Source organism: Moschus berezovskii, chromosome X, assembly GCF_049115385.1.
Source record: "Moschus berezovskii isolate FMDL1 chromosome X, NW_MosBer_1.0, whole genome shotgun sequence".
NCBI classification, from domain to species: domain Eukaryota; kingdom Metazoa; phylum Chordata; class Mammalia; order Artiodactyla; family Moschidae; genus Moschus; species Moschus berezovskii.
The window spans coordinates 15,990,567-16,002,571 of NC_142488.1; positions in this window are offsets into that span (position 1 = coordinate 15,990,567).

Below are 12,005 nucleotides of genomic sequence, written 5' to 3' on the forward strand. Positions count from 1 at the left end.
GTCTGTGCACTCTGAAAGTTCTCCCTGCAGCCGACTGGCCTTTTCTGGGGCCTGGTCGAGCCGAGGTGGGATTGTCGGAGGCACAGGGGGCCTTTAGCAGAGGCCGCGGGCGTTTTCCAACTGTTCAAGCCGCTGGGCCTGCCTTGTAGGCTAAACCTGCGGCCTGTTCAAGCACAGGCCGCCAGCGCCCCAGGCTGATTTGAGTTACGTCTTTGTTTGTTAACAAATTCGAGTCTTTAAAATGATACTTGAGTCCTGTCGTGCTGCAGAGATTTTGTTCCTGCACTTCCATTCTTGTCTCTGTCCTAGCCCTGGGCCTTGCTGAGTCATATTTGTCACCTGCGGGGGGGTCCCAGGGTGACCCCACCCTCGGCTGGGGAAGCGGGAAAGAGCTGGGTAGAGCTGACCTGGGACCGGCTTGCCTGAGCCTTGCTCTGCCCTGGAACTTGGTAGCCCCTGAGGGGTACGCAGGGGGTGAGGAGAAAGCAGGCTGCAAGGCCAAAAGGGAATGAAAATGAGGGCCAGGAGCAAAGGGGACGGGCTGAGGGGAGGTGGCCGAGGAGCGTAGCGCAAAGGCAGCCTCAGTCTACATCCAGACTCTGAGAGGAGGCCCTCCCTGTAAAAGCACCCCTGCTCCAGAACACTTGATGCTGTGCTATTTTCCAAGTGCCTTCTTGCAAGCGACAATGGTGATTCTCAAAAGAAATCGGGCAGTTGCTGCTCTGATGCCCACTTTTCTGATCGGGAAACAAACCCAGGCATTCCTTTAGTCCATGGCAGAACCACTCGTATTACCTTATATAGAAATTTACTGTCTGGTGTCTCTGGTTTCCGATATGATACAATTCATTATTATAACGCTCTCCCTTTCATGTCAGGCCCAGGAATGTTAGTGACTGAAGCTGGGGAAGGGAGGAGCGGCTGAAGAGGGAAGAGGGTTGGAAGGGTGTTTAAACACAGCCCTCTTGTTCTAAAACACTGGTTGGTAAATTTTTTTTTTCTAAAAGGGGCCAGATAGTAAATATTTCAGTCTTTGGGGGCAAGTACTCGTCAGTGTTACAGCGAGAAAGCAGCCCTGGACAAGATGGGTGAACCTGGCTGTATTCTAATAAAACTTAATAGGCACCGAAATGTGAACTTTATATAACTTTCACGAGTCACGAAATGTTCTTTTGATTATTTTCAACCGCTTGAAAATGGAAAAAAAAATTTTGAACTCCTGGGCCCTACAAAAACTGGTGGCAGGTTAGATTGAGATGGAGGACTGTAGTTTGCCCACCTTGTTCTATAATTGAAGGCTTGGCAGCTGTTTTCCAGTCTCCCATTAGTATATTTTACTTATTTTCTGATGGGTGGGCATGATTTCTAAAACCTATTAAATGTTTAAAGGGTTGAAAGAAATCTTTCCAGACGATATGATTTTGAAATCTTTATGCTGTCCACCTCACTAAGTGTCTGAGTAGGAAATACAGAACAGATATTTTGGGAGTTTGTGAAAATATTCGGGTGCTATCATACACTTAATCCAAAAGTATCTGGTACAGCATACTGTGTTAGTTCTGGATTTTGTTGTTAAATTGAATCTGCCAGTTTTATTTCTCCAGAATTTTTTGGTCTTTTTTCTGGTTAGGTACTTTTTTGCCTCAAAAATGTGATTTCAGTTTTTCTCTCTTGAATTGCAAACTGTTAAGTTATGGTTTTTTGCCTTTCACCCCACCTACTTAGTTAGCTCTGGTCCTAATCTTTTCTCCTACTTTCTCTGTGGTTGTCTTTTTGTCTCTCTTGCACTTAGCTAAGTCTACTAATCAAATAGGGAAGATCTCCTGGAGGAGAAAATGGCAAATGGCAATCCATTCCCATATTCTTGCTTGGAGAACCCCATAGACAGAGGAGCCTGGCGGGCTACAGTCCATAGGGTCGCAAAGATTCGGACACGACTGAAGCTAATGCAGTCACAAGGTGTGGACTATCTTAACCGAGAGATTCTCTGTTTAGGTACCTTTCTCTAACACCGCTTACCTCAAAGTTGCTGTAGTGTTAACCACCAATTTCTCCACGCCGACTGTGTTTCACAGATTAGTACACTTGCATCTAAACCCAAGCAAGTTATACCACACAGTGCTAGCCTTTAATATGTACAGTGCACTCTGGTATTTTATTTCATTTTTAAAAATACTCAAATGACTCCCTACATTGCTTTCGCGATTGCGATGAGTCACAACTTGTGGTTTGAGACTGGTCACTAGTATATTTTTTGAAACCTGTAGCCAGTTCCTGACTACCCTTTATGAATTTTTTAAAATTTTATTGAAGTATAGTTGATTTACAATGTTGTGTTAATTTCTGTTGTGCAGCAAGGTGATTCAGTTATACATATATATATATATATTCTTTTTCATATTCTTTTCCATTTAGTTTATTATGGGTTATTGAATATAGTTCCCTGTGCTATACCCTAGGACCTTGTTTATCCATCCTATATATAATAGTTTGCATCTGCTAATCCCAAACTCCCAATCCTTCCTTCCCCTCCTTCTTCCCACATGGCAACCGCAAGTCTGTTCTTTATCTGACCGCCCCTTATAAATCAGCAACACACCCTCATCTGCCTCCACAGGTAATCACTTTCTGGCCCCTTCCTTTTTTTTCAAAGCACTTATTACCATCCGACAGATGTTTGTTCATAGGCTTTTTGTCCTACACTAGAATGCAAATCAATGGCAGGATCTTTGTTTTGGTGTACCCCCAGCAACTGAACCAGAGCTCACCAGACGAGGAAGCTCAGGTAAACAGTGCCAAGGTCACATAGTGAATGTTGGAGTTGGAATTAGTATTCACTTGGTCTTCTATTGAGACAGCAAAAATGATTGTATGTGATCAAATGAACTGTTAACCAAAAGGAATGAGAGAGGGAAATAATATCGGGACGTAGCTGTGGATGAATCTGTTCATTAGCAACTCTTTCTCACTAGTTTTTGGCAAAAAATCATAGCCATTCAAAAAGATGTGGCAGTTCTTACTGTGTGCCAAGCAGTGTTATGGGAACTGGAGATACCTGGAATGAACAACACACAACTCTCCTGCTCTTTTATACATCCCTTTATTGTTTGCTTTTCTTATTAAGAAAGGAAAACTCATTACAGAAAAATCTGAAAATTACACAAGTAAAAGAAGTACATAAAGAATACCAATTTTTGTTTCTGGTCAAATTGTTTTTATCCAAATCATTAGGAGTGGAAGAAAATACACGAAAACATTAATAGTCATTGTCTCTTGGTTGCTGATATTATGGATGATGGTTGTTTTGTTCTTTATATGTTGCTCTATTTAAAAGTTTTCTTCAATGGACAGACATTAGTCTTATAAACAGAATAAATCCCACATATTTTATAAAAAATATCAAAAGGAATGGTAGATGAGTGATGAAGACAAATGGACAGAATGGCTTTAGTGTGATACAATTCTAAGTAATCTCTCTTAAAATATTTAATGCAATTGTGTTAGAGGGAGTTGGAGGAAAATTATTATAAAATTGAAAGCACACTCTACTTGTTTGAACTTATACTTTGTTTTCATTTACTATTGTGATATTAGGTAGAGTGAAGTAATTCTTTTATACTTATAAATTAGTTAATATTTAACCCTAGTGGAGTATCCCTCTAGATTTCTGAAAGGCCAATTTACCCGGCTATGCTAGCCTTTAAGGTTAAGCCAGTTGAGCTCTGCATTGGTGACAGTGAGTCAAGGAAATGACCTCGACTAGAATCCCTGGGGCTTAGACTTAGAATCACCGGGGCGAAGTAAGTAAATACTTCTCAAATGAAAAATACTGAATAGGAAATTCCTCCTGACCTTTACCCAATCCATAGCAGAGATGAGAAGTCTTCTCACATAGAACCTCCTTTCAGAAAACTTCCTCTGAGCATTCTACCCCTAGCATGTTCTTTTATTCAAAGTTTTAGTATATAATACATTTTAGTTCACAGCTGGAGACCTCCTCTGAAGTTCACTGGACTCAGTAATTGCTGGCCATTGTCCATTCTTCCTCCTCCAGAGTGAGCTCCACTTCCTTCTCCCGACTTCTTACAGTTTGGTAGGACTGTCTGTCCATCAGGATACCCTGCTCTCCAGCAGCCAAAGCAGAGGTACTTAAGCCCCAGGGGCCAACCAACCACACCCTTTCTGGAATGTGGATTCCCTAGACTATTGCTGGTGAAGCACCCCAAAGTGCTGGCCACTGGTTCCTGCTTCTGAGATGTCTAGAATAGCTCTTTTATTCTGTCATCTCCTCAGGCCCTACCATATATTCCCTTTTTGCTGAAGTTAGCCTGAGTCCATCTGTTGCTTACAACCAAAGAATGTCTGATGTTCACCTAACCCCTTCCCCCTCAAAGGCCTGAATTTAACTACATATTCTACTGAATAAGGATTATGACCCTTGCAGTTGGAAAGGAAAGAGGTAAGGTACTGAAAACTTTGCAAATGTGTATTTGCAATTCTGTGAAAGCTTCAGGAAAACAGAAGGCATACAAAGTGTTTCCAACAGAGCAGATTCAATACAGAGAACTGGATACACAGCTGGAAGAAAAGACAACAAGGCAACTTGGATTTTTGTCACTGCTTCTTGTACCCCTAGGGCTGATATTAGTAACTGCAAGAAGCAGCTCCCACGCCTAGGGCTCGGAGAATGAAAGAAAAGAAGTGGGATTACCAGGACCAGAGCTTGAAAGAGAGGCCCTGCACAAGCTGGTGCGTGGACCTTTGGTGGGTGCACTCCTGCAGCCCCTGCTCAGACCCTAAGAAGGTGTGGCTGGTGGGCACTGGTACCTCTGTGGGGCCGTGGTATGGTGATGCTGGGAAGGCTGAAAGAAGCTGGAGGCTGGAGCCCTGCATGAGGTTGGGGGATAGTGGGGGCTGTTGATGGAAGCTGGCAACCATAGGTCCATTGTCCCTCCTTCCAGTCCTCCATCAAAACCTCCACTGACAGAACATGATGGGAAGGGAACTGGCTTGGAGTTTGGAAAAACGGTTTGCAGAGCCCCAGCCCTGGTATCACAGCAGAGTTAAAAGGGTCAGCTTAGAGCTCAGGCAGGTAAATAACCACAACAAAAGCATACTCTGCCTTTAAAAGGATTAGTGGTGGTTTTTTAAAATAGAATAGCCTGGTATTTGGCAATTTTCAGTGTATCTGTGGCTGAATGTAAATTACGTCATTATTGTACATTATGCCTAAAGACCCAAGGGCACAAATTTCAAAACCTGTAACATGTTCTCTGACCCTTAGTGATGGCATATAAATGTATCAGTTGGAAAATTTGTCTCCTAATACATATTTATGAGGTGCAGAAGTTACAGCAAGATTGCTTCATTTAATTCTTGCAAAGAGGAAACCAGCACTAATGTAAAGCTTTCATAGTCATCAAGAGGTTTATAATTGTAAGGTCATTTACAAATTTCTGTTGAGACTTGCTTTTCAAAGTAAGAAGAAAAGTCAGAGAAATTCATAATACCACTTAGAAAATACTTCATAATCTCACTTAAGGGAAATTACACATGCTTAAAATGTATAAAGCAATTAACCCAACAGATTTTACTTGGAAAGTTTGGAAAATTACCAATAGTCTAAGATTAATGAATAAGAGAAATTATTATACTGCTAGCAAAACAAAATGTTAGATGAAAAATGCATCTGTGAATGTTCATAGCAGCTTTATTTGTAAGAGCCAAGAACTGAAATCAGCCCAGATGTCCTTCTGCTGGTGAACAGTTAAACAAGCCGTTCTACAATCCATACCATGGAATCCTACTCAGCGATAAAATGAAAGGGACAATTGATACACACAACTTGAGTGAATCTATAGGGAATTATGTTGAGCAAAACAAGCCAATCTCAAAAGGTTACATGCCTTATCATTCCACTCATACAGCATTTTTGAAATGACAAAACCTTAGAAATCCAGGAGAGATTAGTAGTGGCCAGACTTTAGGGATTAGGGGTAAGGTTTAAGGAATGTGAGTGTGGTTATAAAACAGAAACATGGAGGAATCCTTGTGCTTGTGGCATTGGAATTGTTCGGTATCTTGACAGTGGTGATGGATACATGAATCTACACAGGGGTAAAACTGTGTAGCACTTAATATACAAAGACACACAAACACAAAAATGAATACAGGTAAAACTGGGATTACGAAGAAAGTTAGTGGAGGTGATGGCATTCCAGCTGAGCTATTTCAAATCCTAAAAGATGATGCTTTTAAAGTGTTGCACTCAGTATGCCAGCAAATCTGGAAAACTCAGCAGTGGCCACAGGAGTGGAAAAGGTCAGTTTTTATTCCAATCCCAAATAAAGGCTATGCCAAAGAATGTTCTAACTACCGCACAGTTGCACTCATTTCACACATTAGCAAAGCAATGCTCAAAATTCTTCAAGCTAGGCTTCAACAGTGTGTGAACCAAGAACTTTGAGATATACAAGGTGGATTTAGAAAAGGTAGAGGAACCGGAGACCGAATTGTCAACATCCGTTGTGTCATAGAGAAGGGAGGAGAATTTCAGAAAAACATCTGCTTCATTGACTATGCTAAAGCCTTTGATTGTGTGGATCACAACAAACTGGAAAATTCTTCAAGAGATGGAGTACCAGACCACCTTACCTGTCTCCTGAGAAACCTGTATGCAGGTCAAGAAGCAACAGTTAGAACTGGACATGGAACAGTGGACTGGTTCAAAGTTGGGAAAGGAGTACGTCAAGGTTGTATATTGTCACCCTGCTTATTTAACTTATATGCAGAGCACATCATGTGAAATACCAGGCTGGATAAAGAATTGATGCTTTTGAACTGTGGTGCTTTAGAAGACTCTTGAGAGTCCCTTGGACAGCAAGGAGATCCAACTAGTTAATCCTAAAGAAAATCAACCTTGAATATTCATTGGAAGGACTGATGCTGATGCTGAAGCTCCAGTACATCGGCCACTTGATGAGAAGAGCTGACTTATTGGAAAAGACCCTGATGCTGGGAAAGATTGAAGGCAAGAGGAGAAGGGGGCAGCAGAGGATGAGATGGTTAGATGGCATCACTGCCTCAATGGACATGAATTTAAGCAAACTCTGGGAGATAGTCCAGGATAAAGGAGCCTGGCGTGCCGCAGTGCATGGGGTCACAAAGGGTCAGAGACGACTTAGAACAACTATAATTTTGCAAGCTGTTAACCTTTGGAGGAAACTGGGCACAGTGTATGAAGGATGTATCTATAATATTTCTTACACTGCGTGTGAATCCACAATTACCTCAACATTTTTACTTACAAATGAAAGTTAAAAATGGTGTGCAGGCCCCATTACCAGGCTGTGGTTACCGTGAGACCACTAAGGGTCACTCAGCTCTGGCCCCCAAGCGAGCAGCTGTCCCTGAGTCTTGGTCCTGCTCAGCCATTGGTCAGCACCGCACTGGGCCCCTCCCCTAAGTGGGCAGCTGTCCCCGAATGACCTTGGTGGGCCAGCGGTCGGGGAGTGGCGGTCTGCAGGTGGAGACTAAGGCAACGGGTGGATCCCAGCCTTCTGAGGGGGCAGTTAGCTCATCTGTCCTCCAGCCAGCAGGTGAGCTGGGAGGGCTGGGGGGCCCACGGGACAGGCTGGGGGTTGTGTCCTGGAGGGCCTCAGAGCCCTGGCCAAGGCTGCCCACTGGCCGGGCCCAGGCCTTGAGATGGCAGTGACCTTCTCCTGTCTCTGCGACCTAATGGCAGCGGCCATCTGCATGGGTCACAGACTGTGGGTCCTGACTGCCCCCCGATTTCGGCTACCTGAGGAGCCTGAGGGCTGGCAGGGCCCTGGGCGCCTGGCTCCCTCAGCGAGGATGGCTAAGCGAGATCTGGGGACCCTGCCCCGAGGGTGCCGCCAGCTGAGATCTGTCTCCTCCACCAGGCCCGGCACTGGTTGGAAGGACCCAGCCTGGGTGCTGGGTGAATGCTTTGGGGCAGGGTGACCAGCCGGCGCAGGGACCCCCTCCTCTCAGCCAGGACTTGGAGCTCTGAGGGTGAACGTTGAGCCTTGGGACCTTGCTCTTTCTTGTCAGAACAGAGAATAATACTTGTTTGGTGGAGGTTTGCAGGAACTTTGTCACCTGGCCTCAAGAACAGGTCTTGACACCAAGATGTTTGCCCCTCCCTCCCCATCCTAGAAAAGGGCTCGCTGAAAGCTTTTGGGGAGTTGTTTTGAATTTATTTGTTTATTTTTGGCTGTGCTGGGTCTTCGTTGCTGTGCAGACTTTTCTCTAGTTGGCGTGAGCAGGGGCTACTCTCCAGTTGTGGTGTTTGGGCTTGTCGTTGCGGTGCTTCTCTTGTTGTGGCTCGAGGGCTCTAGATGCATGGGCTCAGTAGTTGTGGCGCATGGGCTTGTTTGCTCCGCGGCATGTGGAATCTTCCCAGACCAGGGATCTATCAAACCCATGTCCCCTGCATTTACAGGTGAATTTTTTGGGGTTTTTAAGGCATGAACCGCCCATATCCTTGCATGGCTGTGCAATAAACCCTTTTCTGTTCTAAACTCCAAAAAAAAAAAAAAAAGGTATGCAGAAAAAATAAAGAAAACCTTAGGAATACTTTCAGTCTTGTTCACCTTACTAGTTGAAGTAAAGATAATAATCCTGCCATGTGTGGGGTTTTTCAAATTTTAAGTTACAGACAATTTCAAGCATACACAAAAGAGAATAGTGGGATGAACATCCTGTAGACACCACCGACCTTCAGTAATGATCAGCTCATGGTCAAATGTGTTTCATCTAACCCCTCACCCAGTCCTGACGTCCCTCATTTATTTTGATGCACATATCACATCTCATGTGATTTCACCTGTAAATATTTCTATGTGCACCTCTAAAATACGGTGGCTCCTTCCTATTTTTTACATTGAGGTTAGCATTGGTTTAGAACATATGTTTCAGGTGTAGAGCGTTATATTTCCACTCCTCTACACCCTACCGTGCGCTCACCACCGAAAATTTAGTTTCTATCGATCCCCGTACAGTTGACCCCCTCTACTCATTTTGCCCTTCCTCCCTTCCCCTCTGGTAACCACTACACTGTTCTTTGCGTGTTTGTTTTAGTTTGGTTTGTCCATTTATTTGTGTGTGTGTGTGTGTTTTATTCCACATACGTGTGAAATCATCTGGTATTTTTCTTTCTCAGTCTGACTAATTTCACTCAGCATTATACCTGCAAGGTCCATCCATGTTGCTGCAGATGGCAAGATTTTATCTTTTTGTGACTGATTAGTATCCCTGTGTGTGTGTATATGTGTATGGATCATATCTTCTTTATCCATTCATCCACTGATGGGCACTGAATTATTGTAAATAATACTGAGATGAGCATAGGGGTGCATGTATCTTTTGAATTAGTGTTTTTGTATTATTTGCATAAATAGTCGGAAGTGGAATAGCAGGGCGAGTTCCCTAATGGCCTAGTGGCCAGGATTCCAGGATTTCACTGATAGACCCTGGTTCAATCCCTGATTGGGAAACAGATCCTACAAGCTGAGTGGTGTGGAAAAAAAAACAAAACACACTGGAATATCAGCATCATACTGTAGTTCTGTTCTTAATTTTGGGAGTAATCACACTGTTTTCCATAGTGGCTGCACCAATTTACATTCTCATCAGCAGTGTATGAAGATTCTAGGGGCTTCTTTTTCAAAAAATTCAAAATAACTGCAATACATTCTTACATGCAAAAAACTTGTAAAATTCTTTGATATCAGTGTCCAGATAGCATTTGCATTTCCTGACTTGTCTCATAATGAGGTATGTGCTTTAGCTTTATCAAGATACAGTGTATGTACCATAAACTGTACCCACTTAAAGTATACAATTCATCATTTTGACAGACGTAAACACCCATGAAAGCACTGCCACAATAAAAAACCAGAACATTTTAATTGTCCCCAAAAGTTTCCCTGTGTTCCTTCCTCTATCTCTGGCCACAGATAAAGCACTGATCTGCTTTCTGTCACTACAGATGAGTTGACAGAGAATGTGGCTTTGAAAAAAGAACCAACAAACCTAAATGGTACACGATTTTATAAAAATTAGAAAGAAATCTAGAGAATGAAGAAAAATATGTGTATTTTCTTGTCTGATATATTTTGATGGTGAGTCCCTGAGACAGGAAGCAAGTTAAATTTAGAGTACTGTAATAATAATAACCCCTGTAATAATAGCATTTATTGAGCAGTTAGTATGTGCCAGTTATTTCACATATATTATCTAATTTGTCTCATGATAACCCTATGATTATTATCAATCTATTGTTATCAAACCCATTATATATTTTAGAAGAGTGAGGCTCAGAGAAGTAACTTGCTCCTGATCTCACAGCTTGTAATTGAAGGAGCTTAGATTATATTAATAAACACTATATCCTTGACTCCATTGCTGTTCCCTGAAATGCAGATGTAGTTGGTTTACAGCAGAAAAAAAAATGACACAAAAAGAGCACCTGGGTGTGTTATTGAAAATGTCTTACCCTTTCTTTGACAGAGAAGCAAGGGCAATTCAAAGGACAAAGGATAGTCTGTTCAACAAATGCTGTGAGAAGAACAGGATAGTCACATGCAAAAGATCGAATTGAGATGCAGATCATACATCTTTTGCGAATATTAACTCAAAGTGGATAATAGACCTAAATGCGAAACTAAAATCCCTACAAAAATTTTTAAATAGGCAAAGGACCTGAATAGACATTTTCCCAGAAATGTCTATCAATAGATAGATGAAAAGGAGTTCAGCATCTGAAATCATTGGGGAAAAGGAAATCAAAACTGTTCTGAGATATCACTTCATACCTGTCAGAATGGCTATCATCAAAAAGATGAGATAACAAATGCTGGTGAGGATGTAGAGAAACGGAATCCTTGTCTACTGGTAGTGGAAATGTAAACTGGTACAGCCACTATGGAAAATAGTATGGAGATACCTAAAAAAGTAAAAAGAGAACTTCCATATGATTCAGTAATCCCACTTCTGGGTTTATATTCCAAAAGAAACCAAATCTTTTTTTTTTTTGGCTGCACTCCACAGCTTGTGGGATCCTAGTTCCCCGAGCAGGGATTGAACCCTGGCCCTCAGCAGTGAAAGCACATAGTGCCTACCACTGGACCACTAGGGAAGTCCCTATTGAAGAGATATTTGCACCCCCATGTTCACTGCAGCACTATTCACAGTAGCCAATGTATAGAAACAACCTAAGAGTTAGTCAATGACTGAAGGGTTAAAGAAGATGTGGTATGTATGTACAATGGAATATTATTCAGCCTTTAAAAAGAAGGAAATCCTGGGAATTCCCTAGTGGTCCAGAGGTGAGGACTCTACACTTCCACTTCAGTGGGCATGGGAACTAAGTTCCCTGATTGGATCATCCTGCAGGGTGACCAAAAAGAGAGAAGGAAATCCTGTCATTTATAACATCATGAATGAATGTGGAGGGAATCATTCTAAGTGGAATAAGCCAGAGAGAGAAAGACAAATGCTACAAATGCTATCACTTATATGGGTAATCAAAAGGGAAAAAAAAAGTCACGCTCATAGAAACAGAGAAGCAAAGTAATTGCTGGTGGATGGATGGTGGAAGAGAGAGGGAGAACCTGGGATCTCAAATTTTCAGTTGTAGGATGAATAAGGTCTGACTGAGGATCTAATGTATAGTGTGGTAACTATATAGTTGATATTACTGTATTATATAATTTAAATTTGCTAAGAGAGTAGAACTTAAATGTTCTCACACATGCAAAAATGTAAATAAATAAATGTAGATGAGGGATGTGTTAACTCGGTGGGGAAAATCCTTTTACAGTATATACATATATCAAGTCATCATATTGTACACTTTATCTTACAATTTTATTTGGCAATTATACCTGTTAAACGTGCTTCCCTGGTGGCTCAGATGGTTAAGAATCCGCCTGTAATGTGGGAAACCTGGGTTCAATCCCTGGGTTAGAAGATACCCTGGA